Source organism: Chiloscyllium plagiosum, unplaced genomic scaffold (assembly GCF_037043375.1).
Source record: "Chiloscyllium plagiosum isolate Xiang-an unplaced genomic scaffold, Cpla_swu_hap1 HiC_scaffold_5, whole genome shotgun sequence".
In the NCBI taxonomy this organism is placed as follows: domain Eukaryota; kingdom Metazoa; phylum Chordata; class Chondrichthyes; order Orectolobiformes; family Hemiscylliidae; genus Chiloscyllium; species Chiloscyllium plagiosum.
In genome coordinates, this window is record NW_028270143.1 from 65,252,882 (window position 1) to 65,273,088 (window position 20,207).

A 20,207-nucleotide genomic window follows, 5' to 3' on the forward strand; every position below is an offset into this window, starting at 1 on the left:
AAATGTTTATGTTACATGATTCAGGACAATTAAAAAGAAATAACAATGTAAAGGGAAAACAATATTTATAGGCGATGACCTTGTGGTATTATTACTGGTCTGTTAATCCAGAGACCCAGGTAACATTCTGGGGGTCAGGGTTCAAATCCCTCCATGGCAGATGGTGGAATTTGAATTAATTAAATATCTGGAATTAAGAATCTAATGACTACCACAAATCCATTGCCAATTGTCAGAAAAATCAATCTAGTTTACTCATGTCCTTTAGGGAAGGAAACTTCTATCCTTACCTGGTCTGGCCTGCATGTGACTCCAGACCCACAGCAACATGGTTGACTCTCAGCTGCCCTCTGGGCAATTAGGGATGGGCAATAAATGCTGCCTAGTCAGCGACGGCCTCATCATGTTAAATAATAAAAAAAACTATATGAGAAGATAGTGCTGATTGGTTGGCAAGGTAACTGTAATTGCCAGAGTTGTTGCCATAGTGAATGCAGCAGTTAAATGATGACTGATAGTGAACTGCCAATGTTTGTTTAAATTTTAAACCAGGCCAGTTGACTTTGATTGCTCAAGGGTGCCGTGCCTGGAAAATTTAACTAGAGAAAAGTTTTCAATTATTTTTTGAGTTAAGACTGGTGCAGAGTGATCTTTCTGTCAGGCAGAGTACACTTACCAACCAGTCAGCACTTTCCCTTCACACAGTATAAAAATTTCCTTTTTCTGAACTTTAGGATTTCTTCCAAATTATCTTGATAAGTACAAGACAAAAATCTTCAGCCAAGTGTTCTTTCTTCACAATTCTAATAATTATAAAATTCAAATCAATGTTAAAAACAAATGGGACTATTCATTTAGGACATCTGGTTGGCATGGATGAGTTTGGATGAAGGGTCTATTTCCATGCTGTACATCTCTATGAGACTAAGAAGCATAGCATAAGAGAGGTCCTTCAGCACATCGTGTCTGCACCAACCTATCCACACTAATCTCACTTTCCACCAGTTTTTTTTTCAAGTCAACATAATATAAAGTATAATCTTTTGTCCAAATCTTAACTAAAAGGAACTGTTTATAATCTCATACAGTTCATAATGTTTTATAAATGGTAAGAAGTTAGAAACTATGGATGTACAAAAATAACTTGAGTGCCTTTGTCAATAGTTCACAAAAGGCTAACATACAGCTGCAGCAAGCTATCAGGAAGGCTAATGGAATGAAAGCCTTTTTTGCAAGAGGATTTGAGGACAGGAGGGATGAAGTCTTGCTTGAGTGGTATAGGAGCTGGTTTGACTGTGCAACAGAGTACTTTAGGGAACATCTCCGGGACACCCGCACCGATCAACCACACCGCCCTGTGGCCCAACATTTCAACTCCCCCTCCCACTCTGCTGAGGACATGCAGGTCCTGGACCTCCTTCACTGCCACTCCCTCACCACCCGACACCGGGAGGAAGAACACCTCATCTTCCGCCTCGGAACACTTCAACCCCAGGACATCAATGTGTACATCACCATTTTCCTCATTTCCCCTCCCTCCCCAACCTTACCCCCAGTTCCAACCTTCCAGCTCAGCACCATCCTCATGACCTGTCCTGGGCAGCATGGTGGCACAGTGGTTAGCACTGCTGCCTCACAGCGCCAGAGACCCAGGTTCAATTCGTGCCTCAGGCGACTGACTGTGTGGAGTTTGCACGTTCTCCCCGTGTCTGCGTGGGTTTCCTCCGGGTGCTCCGGTTTCCTCCCACAGTCCAAGAATGTGCAGGTCAGGTGAATTGGCCATGCTAAATTACCCGTAATGTTAGGAAAGGGGTAAATGTAGGGGTATTGAGTGGGTTGCGCTTCGGCGGGTCGGTGTGGACTTGTTGGGCCGAAGGGCCTGTTTCCACGCTGTAATGTAATGTAATGTAATGTAATATAATCTAATCTAATGTAATCTAAATTTGCCTATCTTCCTTCCCACCTATCCATTCCACCCTCCTCTCTGATGTATCACCTCCATCCCCACCCCCATTCACCTATTGTACTCTTTGCTACCTTCTTCCCCCCCCCCCCACTCCATTTATCTCTCCACTCTAAAGGCTTCCTGCCTTTATTCCTGATGAAGGGCTTTTTCCCGAAACGTTGATTTTCCTGCTCCTTGGACTGCCTGACCTGCTGTGCTTTTCCAGCACCACTCTGATGTAAACTCTGTTTCCAACATCTGCAGTCCTCACTTTTGCCCATTTAAATGGCTCAGTTAGGCTCCCTGTGGTGTGTTCTTATTGTTGTTGAAAAAATAGCATGGGTAGTGAGAAGGGGTCAGGCACCCTATTTCTTCCCAACACCATGCCTTTTTATCAGCCTTCCCCACCCCCACTCCCAGCCCATCACTGGAGGTTGGGAGGTCAGGCTCTGAAATGGAAGGTCCTTTAAAGCTCATCAGCTCCAGAGTTGATTGAGAGCAGTCTAAATACATGTTAATCATAAAGCACCAGGTTTAATGGATGTTAACCGTAACTTGGTTTCTGTAGTGATTCATCTCTTTTGTGCAAATCTATGGAGTAACTAGGAATAGAACCCATTTGAAACACATTGTATTCTGCAGCTCATGTTGAACTACATGCTGTTAATCAAGGTACCTCCTTACATAACTGATTTGGTTTAAATAAAGAGCTGAAAATGTGTTGCTGGAAAAGCACAGCAGGTCAGGCAGCATCCAAGGAACAGGAGAATCGACGTTTCGGGCATAAGCCCTTCTTCAGGAATGAGGAAGAAGGGCTTATGCCCGAAACGTCGATTCTCCTGTTCCTTGGATGCTGCCTGACCTGCTGCGCTTTTCCAGCAACACATTTTCAGCTCTGATCTCCAACATCTGCAGTCCTCACTTTCTCCTCCTTGGTTTAAATAAAGTTTATCAAGCAGTGTACCATCTCTGTAATCAGCATGTTTTGTATGTTAAATTCATAAGAATTTGTTAAAAAAAGACGAAACGTCTCTCCATTAATTTCATTTTGATTTATCTCCTCTCTATTTCCCTTTCCTACCTCCATTTTCTGTTATTGCTGCATTATCTGTGGTGGCAACATTTGTTTCTGTTCAAAGTTTGTGAGAAGATTTGTAGCTCGGGTGCTCGTTGCTGTGGTTCTGTTCGCCGAGCTGGAAGTTTTTGTTGCAAACGTTTTGTCCCCTGTCTAGGTGACATCCTCAGTGCTTGGGAGCCTCCTGTGAAGCGCTTCTGTGGTGTTTCCTCCGGCATTTATAGTGGCCTGTCCCTGCCGCTTCCAGTTGTCAGTTTCAGCTGTCCGCTCTATTGACAAAGCCCTAGCCAGAGAAACAATAGCCAACCTGCTGAACAGACATAACAGACAACAGGACGTTAAACCCATCAACAAAGAGGGCATACTTAAACTACTGGACTTGTGCCTCACAACACACTTCACATTCAACAACCAGATATACGAACAAATCAAAGGAACACCTATGGGCTCACCGATCTCGGGACTCATAGCAGAAGCAGTAATGCAAAGGTTAGAACAAACAGTCTTACCACAAATTCAACCCAAACTCTGGGTCAGATACGTTGATGACACCTTTGTAATCATTAAAAAAACGGAAATAGAGAAAACACACCGGATCATCAACTCCACACTCACAGGAATCCGATTCACGAGAGAGGAAGAAAAGGACAACCAACTCCCATTCCTAGACGTGAGGGTACAGAGAACACCAAACGGAGAATTCACCACTAAGGTACACAGGAAAGCCACACACACAGACCAAGTCCTGAACTATGAAAGCACCCACCCCAATACACACAAACGAAGTTGCATCAAGACACTATTCAAAAGGGCCACAACACAATGCAGCACACCAGAACTGCAAAAAGAGGAAGAGGAACACCTGTACAAGGTATTCGCCAAAAACGGATATCCTCGCAATTTCAGCAACAGATGCCTAAGGGAAAGACAACGGGACGAGGACATGCCGCAACCCAAAGGACTAGCCACACTACCATACATCAAGAACATCTCTGAACTGACAGCCAGACTACTGCGACCACTAGGATTAATAACAGCACACAAACCAACAGCCACACTCAGACAACAACTCACCAGAACGAAGGACTCGATACCCAGCATAATGTAGTGTACAAAATCGCATGCAAGGACTGCACAAAATACTATATAGGACAAACAGGAAGACAGCTAACGATCTGCATCCACGGACATCAACTAGCCACGAAACGACACGACCAGCTATCCCTTGGAGCCACACACACGCAGACGACAAGCAACATGAATTTGACTGGGACAACACTACCATTATAGGGCAAGCGAAATAAAGAACAGCCTGGAAATTCCTAGAAGCATGGCACTCATCCACAAACTCCATTAACAAACACATCGACCTGGACCCAATATACCGGCCACTACAGCGGACAGCTGAAACTGACAACCGGAAGCGGCAGGGACAGGCCACTATAAATGCTGGAGGAAACACCACAGAAGCGCTTCACAGGAGGCTCCCAAGCACTGAGGATGTCACCTAGACAAGGGACGAAACGTTTGCAACAAAAACTTCCAGCTCGGCGAACAGAACCACAGCATTTGTTTCTGTTGTCAGCTTGGTGCTGGATTTACAAACAAAAAGGACCCAAGGTCCTGTCGCTACCGAGACTGGAGTGCATTATGTCCCCAGCCAAAACTATTTTGATTTAGTTTTCACCCTTGATTCCCCACCTTTTTGTTTTCTTTATTTGTATTGTAGTTGTTCTGCCTCTGGTGGGCTGTGCTTGTCATTTATCGGTCTAATTAGTAGAGTGGGTGATTTGATGAGGAGATGTAAAAAAAAAGACCTGAGGTCTTGACACCACAGGGGCTCAACATATTATCTCTCTCTCTCCATCATTAATTTGGTTTAGCGTTCTCCCTAGGTTCCTCGACATTTTTTGCTTTTTGTTATTGCTACCGTGTCCCTTAATTACCTAACTTGGTGATTAGATTGTTGGTTTATAAAATAATACTAAAAGAATACAGCTGATCTTTGGGGCTCTGTGGCACAGAGGTTTGTGTCCCACCTGCTTATGAAGTGTGTCATAACATGCTTTTTTAAAAAATCTAGTTCTTCCCCTGTTGGTTTCTGGAGAGGGAAAGAATCCAGAAGCAAAAGGAGGAAAATTATATTTTTACTGTACTAAAGATTTACAATGAAAGCTATGTAAATCTCTGAAAGCCTTTTGCTGCCTAATTTAACGTATGGGTATCAGTAGATGAAACACTGTAAAGTTCCAGCCATTATCTCTGCAATTTAGCTTTGAAGTTACCCTTTACTGGAAGCCTAGGCTATTTCCTTTGGTTCTTCTGTTCTTAACAAGGTGAAATAACTTGTCATGATCTACATTATCAAGTCTGTTCAGAAACCTAAAAGCAACAATCATATATCACCTCTTAGCATTCTCATTTCCAGTGAGAACTTACCAATTTACAGAATCACTCACATCATCCAATCCCTTCATCACCTCAATCATTCTTGTTGCACTTTTCTGTAGCCTTTCAAAAGATTCAATATCCTTTTTTGTACTGTGGTGACCAGAACTGTACATAGTTCTGCCACATCAGTGCAGAAGTATAATGGAAACGGGTTACAGTGGTAAAATAATTATTTGGTGTCACAGAACAGTGCTCTTCACTGTCAAATAAAACAGATCAATTTGTGTTTCAACACATTGAAATATATAATGTGCAGGGATGGATGAAATGCACAATGCTTTAAAAAAACTGCCTATAATGTTTAATTCCTTTTTATTTTGGAACATTTTTGATTGCATTTGCAATAGTGTAAAGCTGAGGTAGAAGGCTTACTCAATGTCATATAGCAACAGAGGCAAACCAAAGCTGACCCTAAACATTTCACTTTCAGCCAAACTTTTTCTCTACATTTCTTACTGGAATATTTTACTTTATGTTTTTATAACATTAATCTTCCCCAATTATATATAACCTAAGGGTTCATTAAGAACATTAAATTTGCAAATATTCCAGAAACTAATATGAACACAGAAGTAGACCAATTAGTCCCCTAAAGCCAATTCTGACATTCTGTGTAGAAGGGCTGGTCTCTGACAGAATAGTATTTGATTAGTGAATTGTAGTTAAAACAGAAAACGTGATTCAAGAGGAAAATCTCTTTGGCTAATAAAGCAGAACCATCCAGGTAATGATTGCAGGATTACTACCTATACCATAGGAAAACTGGCATTGGGTAAACAAAGCCAAGGGGGTAAATGCTTGGCACTAATATTGGTGCAGAATGAATGGGTTTAAGTTTATGGGGCACTGGCGCCAGGACTGGTGTAGAAGGGAACTGCTCCAGTGAGATGGCTTCACTTGAGCCATATTGGGAACAGTGGGCCCAGGTGAATTAAGTCACGAGAGGGTTCTTTAAACTAAACTGTGTGTGTGTGGGGAGGGAGGGGCTGGAGGGGGGAGGTGAAGATGTTTGTTAAAGGGAAAATGTAGACTAATAAAGCAAAAGGATTGCGCAAAACAATACCTAAAAAAAAAGACCAGGATAATCTTGGAGAGTAAATGTGCTAGTACTATCAAGACAGATAGAAGAGCTTTTTTGGATATGTGAAAAAGAAGAGGCAATTCAAAGTCAAAATATGCCGTTAGAGGATGACGCTGGGTGAATAATAATGGAGTACGAGGAAAAAGCAGAGGAGTTGAATAAATACTTCCCATCTGTCTTCATAATGGAAGACACAAATAGCAAATCAAAATTAAAAACTAAAAAATCAAGGAACTAAAAGTGGGTGAAAATAAATACATGAACTATCACTAGAAAAATTAATAAAGCTAAAGGACAAAAGATCTCCAGGACCTGATTGGTTGCAATTTTAGATATTAAAAGAAGTCACCTCAGAGTACTAAATACTCCAGTAGAAATCATTCTAGGATCCATAGATTCTGGAAAAGTCCCAGGGGATTGGAAAACTTTCAGTGTAACTTGTTAATTCAAAATGGAGAGAGACAAACAACGGGCAACTATAGGCCAATTCATTTAACATTGGTAACTGAGAAAATGTTAGTCTACTATAAAAGATGTAATAGCAAAGCATTTAGAAGCAGGTAATATATTCAAAAGAATAAACATAGCTTCATGAATGGGAAATCATGCCTGGCAAATTTATTGCAGTTCTTTGAGTAGATGATAAGCAGGTAGATAAAGGGGATCTTATACATGTAATATATTTGACTTTCTAAAAGGCATTCGATTAGGCGCTGTACATAAGGTGACTGAATGAGATATGAAGCCCATGGTGCTGGGGGGGTAGTATATTAGCATGGATAGAGGACTGGATAACTAATAGAATGCAGGGAGTTAGGATAAAGGGGACAGTTTTAGGTTGGTAACCTATAATTAGTGGAGTGCCACATTATTTACAATATGTAATAATGACTTAGATGACAAAGTAAATGTACTGTTTCCAAGTTTGCAGAATGAGCTGTCAGAGGAAGTGGTGGAGTCTGGTACAATTACAACATTTAAAAGGCATCAGGATGGGTACATGCATATGAAGGGCTTAGAGGGACACTGGCCAAGTGTTGGCAAATGGGATTAGATTAAGTTAAGATATCTGGTTGGCATGGACGAGTTGGACCAAACAGTCTGTTTCTGTGCTGTACGTCTCTTTGACTCTATGACTAAGTGAGGAGGCATATAGTGAGGATTATTCAAAACGTTTGTAGAAGAATATAGATAGGTCACATGAATGGGCAAAAACTTGGAAGATGGAATATATTGTAGGGAAATACAAGGTTATGCACTTTGGCAGGAAGAATAGTAGAGTAGAATATTATTCCAATTGAGAAGATCTGCAGAAAGCTGCAGCAAAGTGTGGTTTGGGGGTACTCATGGAAGAATCATAAAAAGCTCATATCTATTTTCAGCACATAATAGGAAAAGCAAATGCAATATTGGCCTTGATTGAAAAGGGTGTGGAATACCAAAATAAGAACGTCTTGCTAAATCTATACAAGGTACTAATCAGACTGCAGCTGGAATATTGTGAACAACTTTAGTCCCTTATCTAAGGAAAGATATATTTGCATTATGGCAGTCCAGACGAGGTTCAATAGGCTGATCTCAGATACAGTGGGATTTTCTTATAAGGAACTTTTGAGAAAGTTGAGCTTGTACTCATTAGAGTGTAGAAGCATGAAAGGCGACCTTATTGAAACAAATAAGATTCTGAGGAAACCTGACAGGGTAGCTATGGAATAATTGTTTCCCCTGGTGGTGAGCGTCTGAGTCCAGACAGCATCATCTCAGAGTAAAGAGTGGCCCATTACGAAAGAGATGAGGAGGAATTTCTTTTCCTAGAGGATGGGTTGTTGAGTATATTCAAAGCTAAGGTAAAAAGATTTAAAATCTGTAAGGGAATCAAGTATTATGGGATAAGGCAGAAAGTGATGTTGATGGTCATTAGATTAGCCATGATCTAGTTGAATGGCAGTAGGAATCAATGGTTTAAATGGCCAACTTCTGTCCCTATGTCTTATGGTCTAACATGGAAAGAAATCAGTTTTGCTATTATTTTGTATATATGAATTTTTTTACGGAGGATAACACTGATTATTCAATAATGAATTGTAATGCCTTCTCAGTACTCCAGAGGGCAGCTAAACTTGGATCACAGTTATTGTTACCTGTAAATGATTCTTAGTTTTATTGTTTAAAGCAGAATTATAATTGTATCTTTTCAACTTCCCTTATAAATATAACTGAATTTATGAAAATTACTGTATAAATTTAATGCGTAAAAGCTTTAAAATTTGGCAAATGGAGTTTGGTTTCAAGTGCTGTATAATTTAAGAAGCCAAAATTAATGATACAAACCACTGCCAAAGATTCACTGCAATACAGAGAAGTCTGCATTAGTGGCAATGGCTATCAGCTACAAAGCCTACCCATTAGAGAGTGTAGCCTTTGTCCCCAATCGTCTTCACTGAAAGATGTACATTTGGATCGATCAAGCTGAGGGGCACTCAGGTTCTGCTTATATCCTCTGATCAAAGTAGGCTAGGGCAAGAAACTTTTTGCCTTCATCATCCAGGTACTGTTCCAATTTAGCATGTGCCCCATCACAGAGAGAGAATAATGGAGCAAATGACACCCTTTCCCCTCACTGAAATGTGAATTGACTCTTGAACCTGTTCCAATGAACACAGAACAAACAGAACAGTAAAGAGACTCCACTCCCTAGGTGTCTATTGCTATTTCTTCAGCTTGGTGCTCATAAATTGTGTATATTAAAGAGGAAAGTTGTTTCTTGTCTCATTGATTGTCTCCATTTTGTCTTCTGACTTTCATCCTAGAAATAGATCATCGTGTTGGTAGAAGCACAGTCCTGGTTGTTTTATAATTCACCACCTCAACTTTAACTCTCGTGCACAGTGCAACATTTCTTACCTTGGTGTTTAAGATGCTCTAACTACATTGAATATAAGTTTCAGGAACAGCAGCCCTCTGGTTGAACATTAATTTTTTTTCCAGATTTGGCCATTCACCTTCTACCTTTTTCTGTATTACTTTAGAGCTCTTTAATTCACCCTTTTGCCTTTCAACGTCATGAAATGAAATGATTTTCATTACTGTATGGCTTTTTATACTTTTTCAAAGCATTGTAAAATCAATTTACAATAGACCAATTTAGCTACTTATAGTGAAAGCTGTCCTCTGTAAACTACACATCCTTTTACTGTGATGTTCAGGGCTTACTTCCTGCCCACCCCAGCTTAGATGAAAGACCTCAGGCCAAGTAATGTCTATCTCTTTCAGAATCTGGGTGATTTTTCAAATTATGCATTTTTATTTTAAACCACATGTTCCTAACTTCTGCCATATGAATGCTTTATTTTTACAAATTGCAAACTGAACCAACAGGCATCATCCTTAAGCAATTTGTATAAATAATGTATGTCGCATTTCTGACATATTCCCAATTTCTAGGGGAGCTTTTGTTTTCAGTTTTTCAAGCAGATTCTGTTAAGTTTTCATTCCCTGTGTCTATTGAGACAAGTTGTTTCTCTTTTTCTTTGTGGATCTGAGCAACAAAAGCAAAAGTCTACTTTTGGTGAGCAGTGAAGGATGACGGCTGGTGGAACTAATACATAATGTTGTAGTTGTTTAAGTGATGTTGTATTTGTTCCCATGACAAGTAATTTTAAACAAAACAGGGACACCAAAATTGAGAAACAAAAGTAGAAAACAGCTGGAAATGCATAGCAGCTGAACAGAGAACAAAATCAGTGGTGTGAAAATCTAAACCCACTTGTCCTGAGGTAATGACACACTCAAAGTTGCTTTGTACAGCTAGCCACTTAAAGGTAAGGAAGTTAATGTTGCTTTTCTCTTTTTAATCCTTGAAACTTTATTTAATGCCTCAGTGGTTGCCACTACACTGTGAAAGATACCAGGAATCCTGCAGAATATTGTATTTAATCACCATAGGCCTTCACTCTTTGGTGCTGCACATCAGTATTTAAATATTCCTCCCGCTGTGACTTCCACAGTATCATTAGCCAAAAATAAAACAAAATCATGTAACAGGGAGTTTGGATTCTCTGAAGCAATACATTTAAAAAAGACCTCAGAACTGTTTTGAAACATTCAAGAAATTCTTGTAATGGCAAACTCCACTTATTAAAAACTATTTTGTTTTAAAATACTATGTGAAGAAATATTTCATATTATTCTATCATTTTGTACAAACTTTGATATTTCAAGGCAAATCTATCAGAGTTTGTCCCCGTAGTCAAGATATGGATCCCTTTTATATTTGATTGTTGTGATTATTTGCTTTGAATTTCTTAAGAAATGATGTCCCCTGCTCTCCACAGAGGAGTATTTGCATGTCAAACAGCAGAAGCAGCTTATAAAAAGCAGCATCAAGTAATTCCACAAACAACATATCAGATCAACATTCTGCAGACCTGACACATCCAGTAGTGAATAGCGGTGGACAACTGCACAACAAAATTGAGGAGGGGATATTACAAATATCACTGTCCTCAAAAATGGGCAAGTCCAGCACAAGTGCAAAATATGATCTTGAAGTACTTCCATCCATCATCAGCCAATGATGTCAAGCAGATGACCCATCTTATTGTCCTCCTGTGCTTCACAGATACCAACATTTAGACAATTCAGTTTCATCCACATAATATAAAAACGGGATGTTGCAAACGGAATGTTGCAAGAACGGTACTGATAATTTGTGCTACAGAATTAACCATGCCTACAGACATACTTCTCCAGGATAGCTAGAAGATTGGAATCTACCTAAAAGTGAAAACAAATTACTAATTTGCATCCTATCCACAAAAAGCAAGACAAATCAAACTCAGGCTATCATACCCCATCAATGTCTTCTCAATCATCACCAAGTGGTAATAGGTATCATCAACAGGGCTATCAAGCAGCACCTGCTCAGCACCAACCTGCTCAGTGACACCCAGTTTGGGTTCTGCCATGGCTATTCTGTTCCTGACATCATTACAGCCTTGATCCAAACATAAACAAATGAACTAAACACAAAAATTGAGCTGAGAGTAACTGTCCTTCACATCAAGATTGTATCTAACAAAGTGTGAAATCAAGGCATCAGAGCAAAACTGAAGTCAATGAACTCTCCCCAGTTGGAGTCATGCACAGCATAAGGAAGATGGTTGTGATTGTTCGTTGTGAGTCATCTTAGCTCTGGAACATCACTGCCAGGATCCTTAATGGTATGTCCTACGCAGAGACATCTTCTGGTGCATTATCTATGATTTTGCTTCCATCATAGGCCAGGAATTTTCTGAATTTCCAAGAAGCATGAATATGATAGAGATGGAACTTCTACTCCTCAATCAAGAGCATGCCCCACCTCAGTGATCTACATGCCAATCAACTTAGCCAGCAGCCATCTAGTCCCAGCAGCATCAAACGCAGCAGTGGAAGGGAATGCAATCAAATGCAATTCCCAAGTTCTCCATCTCAAAGATCAGACAAGGTTGAGGAAGGATGGTGAGGCCTGGGGGAGTAGGCAGAAGGAAAGGGGAATGTTGGTGATGAGGCCTGAGAAAGGGAGCACCAGGATGTGCAGAAATTGTTGAGGTGAGGCAAACATTGTGAGGTTGCACCCAGTGTTGAAAGGAAATAGATGGAAGATTTCCCCTTACATTTCCATCCAAGCTTGAACAGGCTCACAGCTGATGATAAATTAGCAACATAAGGGGCCCATTTTGGGCAAGAACAGGCAGGCTAGCCTCAGCCTTGCCTGTCCCACCATATTAAGATCATGAGATCATAACTTATAGGAGCAGAATTATGCCATTTGGCTCATTGAATTTGCTCTACCATTTGACCCTGGCCGATATGATTCTCAACTCCATTCCCCTATCTTCTCCCCACAACCCTCGATCCCTTTATCAATGAAGAACCTGTCTATCTTCAGTGACTTGGCCTCCACAGCTCTTTGCAGCAATGAGTTCCACAGATTAAACATTCTCTGACTCCCAGTTCAAAAGGGTCGTCACTTCACCCTGAGGCTGTGACCCCAGGTACTAGTCTCTCCTACTAGTGGAAACATCTTCTCCATTCTATCCAGGCCTCTCAGTATTCTGTTAGTTTCAACCAGAAGCCCCTCATCCTTCTAAACTCCATCAATTACAGGCTCAACTGTCCTTCATATGACAGGTCCTTCATCACCAGGCTTATTTTATAAACCTCTGCTGAATAATTGTGGTCCCAACATGGAATCCTGTGGAAGTTCACCAGTCTCTGGTTACCATCCTGAAAAGAAGAACCCTTTGTCCTCACTTTCAGCCTCTTGCCAGTCAGCCAATCCTGTTTCAGCAGCAGCACTTTTCCCTTAACACCATTGGTTGTAACGGTATTTAGCAGTATCCCACGCAGCATCTTGTCAAGGCCTTCTGGAAATTCAAATAGATCATGTCAACTGGCTCTCCTTTGTTTCATTTGCTCATTATCTCTTTAAAGTATTCTAACAAATTTGTCAGGCATGGCTGAGAGATTGGACTGGGTAAATATATTGTAGAAATCTACCTGGGGAGTTTTCCAGGCCACCACACAACTCCAAATTTGCTGATAGGTCAATGTAAAATTTGGCCATTGAGTCAAAAGTAGAAATGTTCACTAATAATTGCACAATATGAACAATCAGTATGGCTGTGGCTAATCATTCAACTCAGTATCCTGGTCCTGCGTTCTCTATTTTGATTGTTTAGTCGTAATAACTAAAGCTATATCTTCCTTGCAAGTATTCAATGCTTTGGCCTTAACAGTTTCTGATGACAGAGAATCCCATAGGCTCAACATGCTCAGGATGAAGAAATTGCTCCTAATCTCTGCCATAAAAGACTTCCCTTTATTCTCAGGCTGTGATCCCTGTTTCTGGACTTCCCAGTCATCAAGAACATTCTTCCTGTATCTGCTCTGACTAATTCTGTTAGAATTTTACAGGTTGCTACGAGATTCCCCCTCGTTCTTCTAAATTTTCAAGAATATGCAGTCATAGAGATATACAACATGGAAAGAGACCCTTCAGTCCAGCTTATCCATGCTGAGCAGCTATCCTAAATAAATCTACTCCTATTTGTCAATATTCGGCCCATATCATCTAAACCCTTTCTATTCGTATAACCATCCAGATGGATTTTAAATGTTGTAATTGGACTGCGTCCACCACCTCGTCTGGCAGTTCATTCCATACATGCACCACCTTCTGCATGAAAATGTTGCCTCTTAGGTCCCTTCTAAATCTTTCCCCTCTTACCCTAAACCTATGCCATCTACTTCTGGATTCCCCTAGCCAGGGGAGAGGACCTTGACTATTCCCCCTATCCATGCCCCTCATGATTTTATAAACTTCTATAAGGTCACTCTTCAGCCTCTGATGCTCCAGGGAAAATAGCCACAACCTTCTCCCTATAGCTCAAACCCTCCAATCCTGGCAACATCCTTGTAAATATCTTCTGAACCATTTCAAGTTTCACAATATCTTTTCCATATCAGGGAGACCAGAATTGAATATAGTATTCTAAAAGTGGTATAACTAATGTCTTGTACAGCTGCAACATGACCTCCCAACTCCTGTACTCAGAGCACTGACCAATAAAGGCATAAAATATAGTCCTAACTGATCCAGTCTTTCCTTAGGAAGTTTCTGGTAAACTTTCTTTGCACTCCTTCAATTTCCAGAATGTCCGGCCTCAGATAAAGAGACCAAAGCTGCACGCTATACTCCTCAGCAATAACAGAGTCTAACAAACCGAGCATGCTATTTAATGGCACTACTACCATTGAATCCCTAACTATAAACATTCCTGGTTTTCACTTTTTCCAGAAACTGAACTGAACAAACAGCGTAAACACTGTAGCCATGACAGCAGGTCAGAGGCTGGGAATTCTGTGGAAAATGACTCTCCTTCTGACTCCCAAAGTCTGGCCAGTCCACCATCTGTAAGACACAAGTCAGGATTGTGACGAAATCTCTACTTGTGTGGGTGAGACTCGCTCAAACATTTAAGAAGTTTGACACAATCCAGGACAGAGCAGCCCATCTTACTGGTACCCTGTGATAACATCTCCAACATTCCCTTTACCACTGATGCAAGTAGTTGCAGTGTGTACTGTCGACAAGATGTACTACAGCAACTCACCAAGATTCCTTCAACATCACCTTCCAAAACCACAACTTTTGCTTGCTAGAAGAAAAGAGCACCAGATATAGTGAGAACACCTCTAAATGCAAATTCCCCTCAATGTAACACACCATCTTAACTTGGAATCATATTACTGTCCTTCGCTGTTGTAGTGTCAAAACTCTGAAACTCCTTCCCTGGCAGCACTGTGGAAATGTCTACACCACATGGGCTGCAGTGGTCCAGGAAGACAGCTTATCACCATTTTCTCCTGAGCAATTAGAGATAGGCATAAAATGCTATTAAAATGTCCTCATTCAGTGTAAGAATAAAAAGAAGTAAACATTCAAGAGTTCAAAGAAATTTGAGAACTGCATGACAACTCAATGTTCCTAAAATATTTTGTGCACAATGATTACTTCTTCATTCTGCTTTTGCTTTCTAGCTATTGTCAAACATTTCCTATTTTTGCTCAAGTTTGATATCTTAACCTCCTTTGAAATCTCAGTGCTGATGGGCCACTCAACTTTTACAGAACTTGGAGAAATGAGTAAATATTTCACAAAATCAATGCAGTACGTCACTACATATAATTTGTGGTGCTGCTTGAAATGTACTGTGCTGACTTGAGTTATTTTATTAGCTTATGATAATTGCCATCATCATAGAATCCCTGGAGCATGGAATGAGACCATTCAGCCTATCGATTGCACTGACCTTTCAAAGAGCAGCCAACCCAGACCAAAGCCCACACCCTGTCCCCGTAACCCTGTATTTACCATGGCACATAGCCTGCACATCGTAGGGCAATTTAGCATAGCCAATCCATTTAACCTGCACATCTTTGGACTGTGGGAGGAAACCAGAGCACTTGGCAGAAACTCACAGAGACACAGGATAATGTGCAAACTCCATACACAGTCATCTGAGGCTGGAATTTAACCCAGATCCCTGGCACTGTGTGGCAGAGTGTAAACCATCCATGTTTAAAGATTTGACAGAGAGGCTTGGAATGCACAACAATGGAACCAAACATCAGCTGGTCATCCTGTTCAACTTTCCTCATTCCTGAAGAAGGGCTAATGCCCGAAACGTCGATTCTCCTGTTCCCGAGATGCTGCCTGACCTGCTGTGCTTTTCCAGCAACACATTTCCATCCTGTTCAAGTGCATAAGGTAATCATGATTGAAGACATTAACCAGAAATATCCTCACATTTCACACAGACTTATGGAAACATGGAAGAAATCCCATTTACATAAGGGTGAGAGAGTTTGGAACCAAAGTGAGCCTTTCACCTTTCTAAGACATTGAAACTGTTTCACAAAGTATTTAATTACTATTGGGATGTGGTGTAGGGAAAGAGCAATTTCTGTTCAGCAAGGTCCTACAAGTATTAATGAGAATGATGATGAAATATTTTATTTTTGTAGCACTGGTTACATGGGATAAATATTGGCACCCTACCCATCCATCTGAGTTTTAAAAAGTCCCTTCTTTTCTTCAAACAGTATCAGGAGATCTTTTTATGCTCGTGTCTGAAAATCAGTGCTTACTGGCAAACAGCACAACCTCAATACAGAGTTGAAATGCCAGCCTAATGCATTTGCCCAAGGCTCAGAAATGTTCTGGGTGTCCGTAGAATTCAAGAATTGCTTTGACAAAACCATAGCTATGTGTCTGCTGTCTTCAAGAATAGAGATCATTACTTTATGAAATTTGTTATCATCGATTGCAGTGTTTCTTTACAATGGGAGGCATGAAGCAACATGAAACTGATTTTTGCAATTCTATTTACTACACATCACAACACCTTTACAATCATTTTTGGCACATCATATATTTGTTAAACATATAGCAAATGTTAATTAAAGCATCACAGGTTGAACTTCACAAATAGGTTTTCAGAAGACTAAGTAATTTTCTTTGTTGACTAAATGCTCTACTTGGAGTCCCTTTCGAAGATAATTTTCTCACTCCACTTCCCCTCTTCTTGATATAGTGCAAGCCAAAACCCCAAAGCATACTTTGCATTCAGAGGTTGCAATTGTGGAAGGTAGCACTGATCAGGAGAGTAGTGGGAATGGTCAATTCTTTAACTCCAAATGATAACAACAGGATATCCATTCAGTTTTAGTGACCAAGCCTCATTAGAAAGATTTTTCAAGTAACCTAAAATAAATGAACTGTTTATAGGAAACTTTTTCAAGCCATTTACTATGTTGGAGGTCAAAGAGTTCAGAGAACTGAAAAGAACAATTTTTAAAGTAGAGCTGTAATTTTCAAAGGTATTCAGTGAGAATGCATTATTGAAATACAAGAGAATCTAAAGTTGGCCAGGCAACCATAGAACGTAGAAGATAGAAGAATACAGCGCAGTACAGGCCCTTCGGCCCTCGATGTTGTGCCGATCCAAGCCCACCTAACCTACACTAGCCCACTATCCTCCATATGCCTATCCAATGCCCGCTTAAATGCCCATAATGAGGGAGAGTCCACCACTGCTACTAGCAGGGCATTCCATGAACTCACGATTCGCTGAGTAAAGAATCTACCCCTAACATCTGTCCTATACCGCCCCCCCCCCTTAATTTAAAGCTATGCCCCCTTGTAATAGCTGACTCCATACGTGGAAAAAGATTCTCACTGTCGACCCTATCTAAACCCCTAATCATCTTGTACACCTCTATCAAGTCACCCCTAAACCTTCTTTTCTCCAATGAAAACAACCCCAAGTGCCTCAGCCTTTCCTCATACGATCTTTCTACCATACCAGGCAACATCCTGGTAAACCTCCTCTGCACCCGTTCCAGTGCCTCCACATCCTTCCTATAGTATGGCGACCAAAACTGCACACAATATTCCAGATGCGGCCGCACCAGAGTCTTATACAACTGCAACATGACCTCAGTACTCCGGAACTCAATTCCTCTACCAATAAAAGCCAGTACGCCATATGCCTTCTTCACCGCACTATTTACCTGGGTGGCAACTTTCAAAGATCTGTGTACATGGACACCAAGATCCCTCTGCTCATCCACACTACCAAGTATCCGACCATTAGCCCAGTACCCCATCTTTTTGTTACTCTTTTTCAAATGTGGAAGTAGAGGTCCTCAGTGAAGTATTTTGGACTTAGAAATATTCAAAATGTTTCAACTGCTTCCTGGACCAGCTGAGACAGGCAGAATGTTTCAAAGATTGAGTATACATTCCTGCAGATAAGACTTTCAATTTTAGCCGATAATTTCTGGGGCTTGAGTCTAACAATCAGCGTGAGTGTAGGACCATCATGAAATTTTGATCACTTCTTCCAACCCCACCTACTGTTTGTCACAAAAGTAGCAATGACATTGTCTATGTATACATTGTTCGATGACATTTTGCCCAAATATTCGAATGGCCAGAGAGTTGTTAGAGCAGCAGGTTTTGTGGAAATTGCAGAGAAATTTAAACATCCAGTGACAATCCTGTTGCATCTGAAGCCATCCAAAAAATTCCCTTATGGTCGTAAACTTCAGAGGCTACTGTCTCAGTTAAGTTCAATAGTTCCCAGGACAGCCTAGAGGATGAAAAATCTACTCCAACTCCTATGTAACAATTAAATTGAGCTGGATCTTAATACTGATCAGGAGAGTAGTGGGAATGGTCCCTTTCACTTCCTTAGATCCCTGCCAACCAATCCATGAACTAAGGCTTCTAACCCTAATTGAAATATCTGAGCCATTGTCAAGGAGGAACACCAGGAGAAGCGGAGTAGAGAATAAAGCAACTTGGCAGGACTTAAAGAGAAGACATTCAACCTATTTTATTTATCTCCAAAGAATACAGAGGTGAGGTAAGTCCATAAGAACACTTCAGTGAAGAGACTGCACTATGAATGTGTGCTCTACCTAAGAGGCAATAAAGAAAATCTGTCATCAACAGCATTAGAATCAGTGGGAGATCCAGACAAAGAGTGCCTCCAGTCTCTATAATTTCAGCCTAAGCCATTCCATTCTGACCTTCTACCCCTCCAACCCACCTCAGCCTGGAGCTTGAGAATCTCTCCTGCTAGCCTGGCCTGGAGCATCTTGACTGCCTGTTTTAAAAAAATTCTCAAGGTCAGGTTCGTAGGAGAGTAGTCTGACACAGAACAAACGACCAAGAGGCGAGTCTGCTAGAATATGGGCATTTTATTCCCCGCAGTGTCGCCACAACGGGTCTGGCTTATACTCACTCTACATGTTACCAAAACTGGGAGCCGTCAGTTCTCGTAGAGCGGTTGCCAACAACCCACGCTCGGCGGTTAAACGTAACCCCGGAGCAGACTCACCGAACTGGAGACTTTTCCAGCTGATATACTCTTTTCCAGATATAAACATTCATGTGAACAGCAGAGCAAGGCTAAAAAACACATTCCATTCTGGTTACATACAGATAAGAAGATTCACACGGGACTAAGCAACACCTCCATTCCGGTTAGATTCACACATGTATTGGGACATAATTTTTAACCGTTTCACCACATTCCACTGCTTGGAATTTTACACCACATTCCACTGCTTGGCCCAATACATGTGTTACATTATGATTCACACATGTATTGGGACATAATTTTACACCACATTCCACTGCTTGGCCCAATACATGTGTTACATTATGCTTAATTCAGTTCAATTCGTTTCAGTTAATCTCAGTTCAGTCAATTCAGTGTAATTCAATTCAGCTCAGTTCAGGTCTGTTCAGTTCAATTCAATTGTGTTCAATTCAGTTCCGTCCATTTCAATTCAATTTAGCTCAGTTCCATTTTGTTCCGTTCAATTAGATTCACTTCAGTTCCACTCAGTTCAGTTCAGTTCAATCCCATTCAATTCTGTTAACTCCGCTTCAGCTTTTTGGACATGCCCACATCCTCCGCTGTACCCCAGGCAAGGGGTTCTTCGGCAGGACTGGGATCCTTTCTCAAACAAACTGCCACGTACATGCCCACATCCATGCCATCCCGGGACGGTCGGGACCTCCACAGTTTGTTCTTCTGGTTTCTTAGTCTTTTTCCAAAACATTGTTCTGTATCAAAATCTCTCCTCAATTGCGATTGATCCTGCCGACTACGCCAAATGTTTTAAAAAAATTCTCAAGGTCAGGTTCGTAGGAGAGTAGTCTGACACAGAACAAACGACCAAGAGGCGAGTCTGCTAGAATATGGGCATTTTATTCCCCGCAGCGTCGCCACAACGGGTCTGGCTTATACTCACTCTACATGTTACAAAAACTGGGAGCCGTCAGTTCTCGTAGAGCGGTTGCCAACAACCCACGCTCGGCGGTTAAACGTAACCCCGGAGCAGACTCACCGAACTGGAGACTTTTCCAGCTGATATACTCTTTTCCAGATATAAACATTCATGTGAACAGCAGAGCAAGGCTAAAAAACACATTCCATTCTGGTTACATACAGATAAGAAGATTCACACGGGACTAAGCAACACCTCCATTCCGGTTAGATTCACACATGTATTGGGACATAATTTTTAAC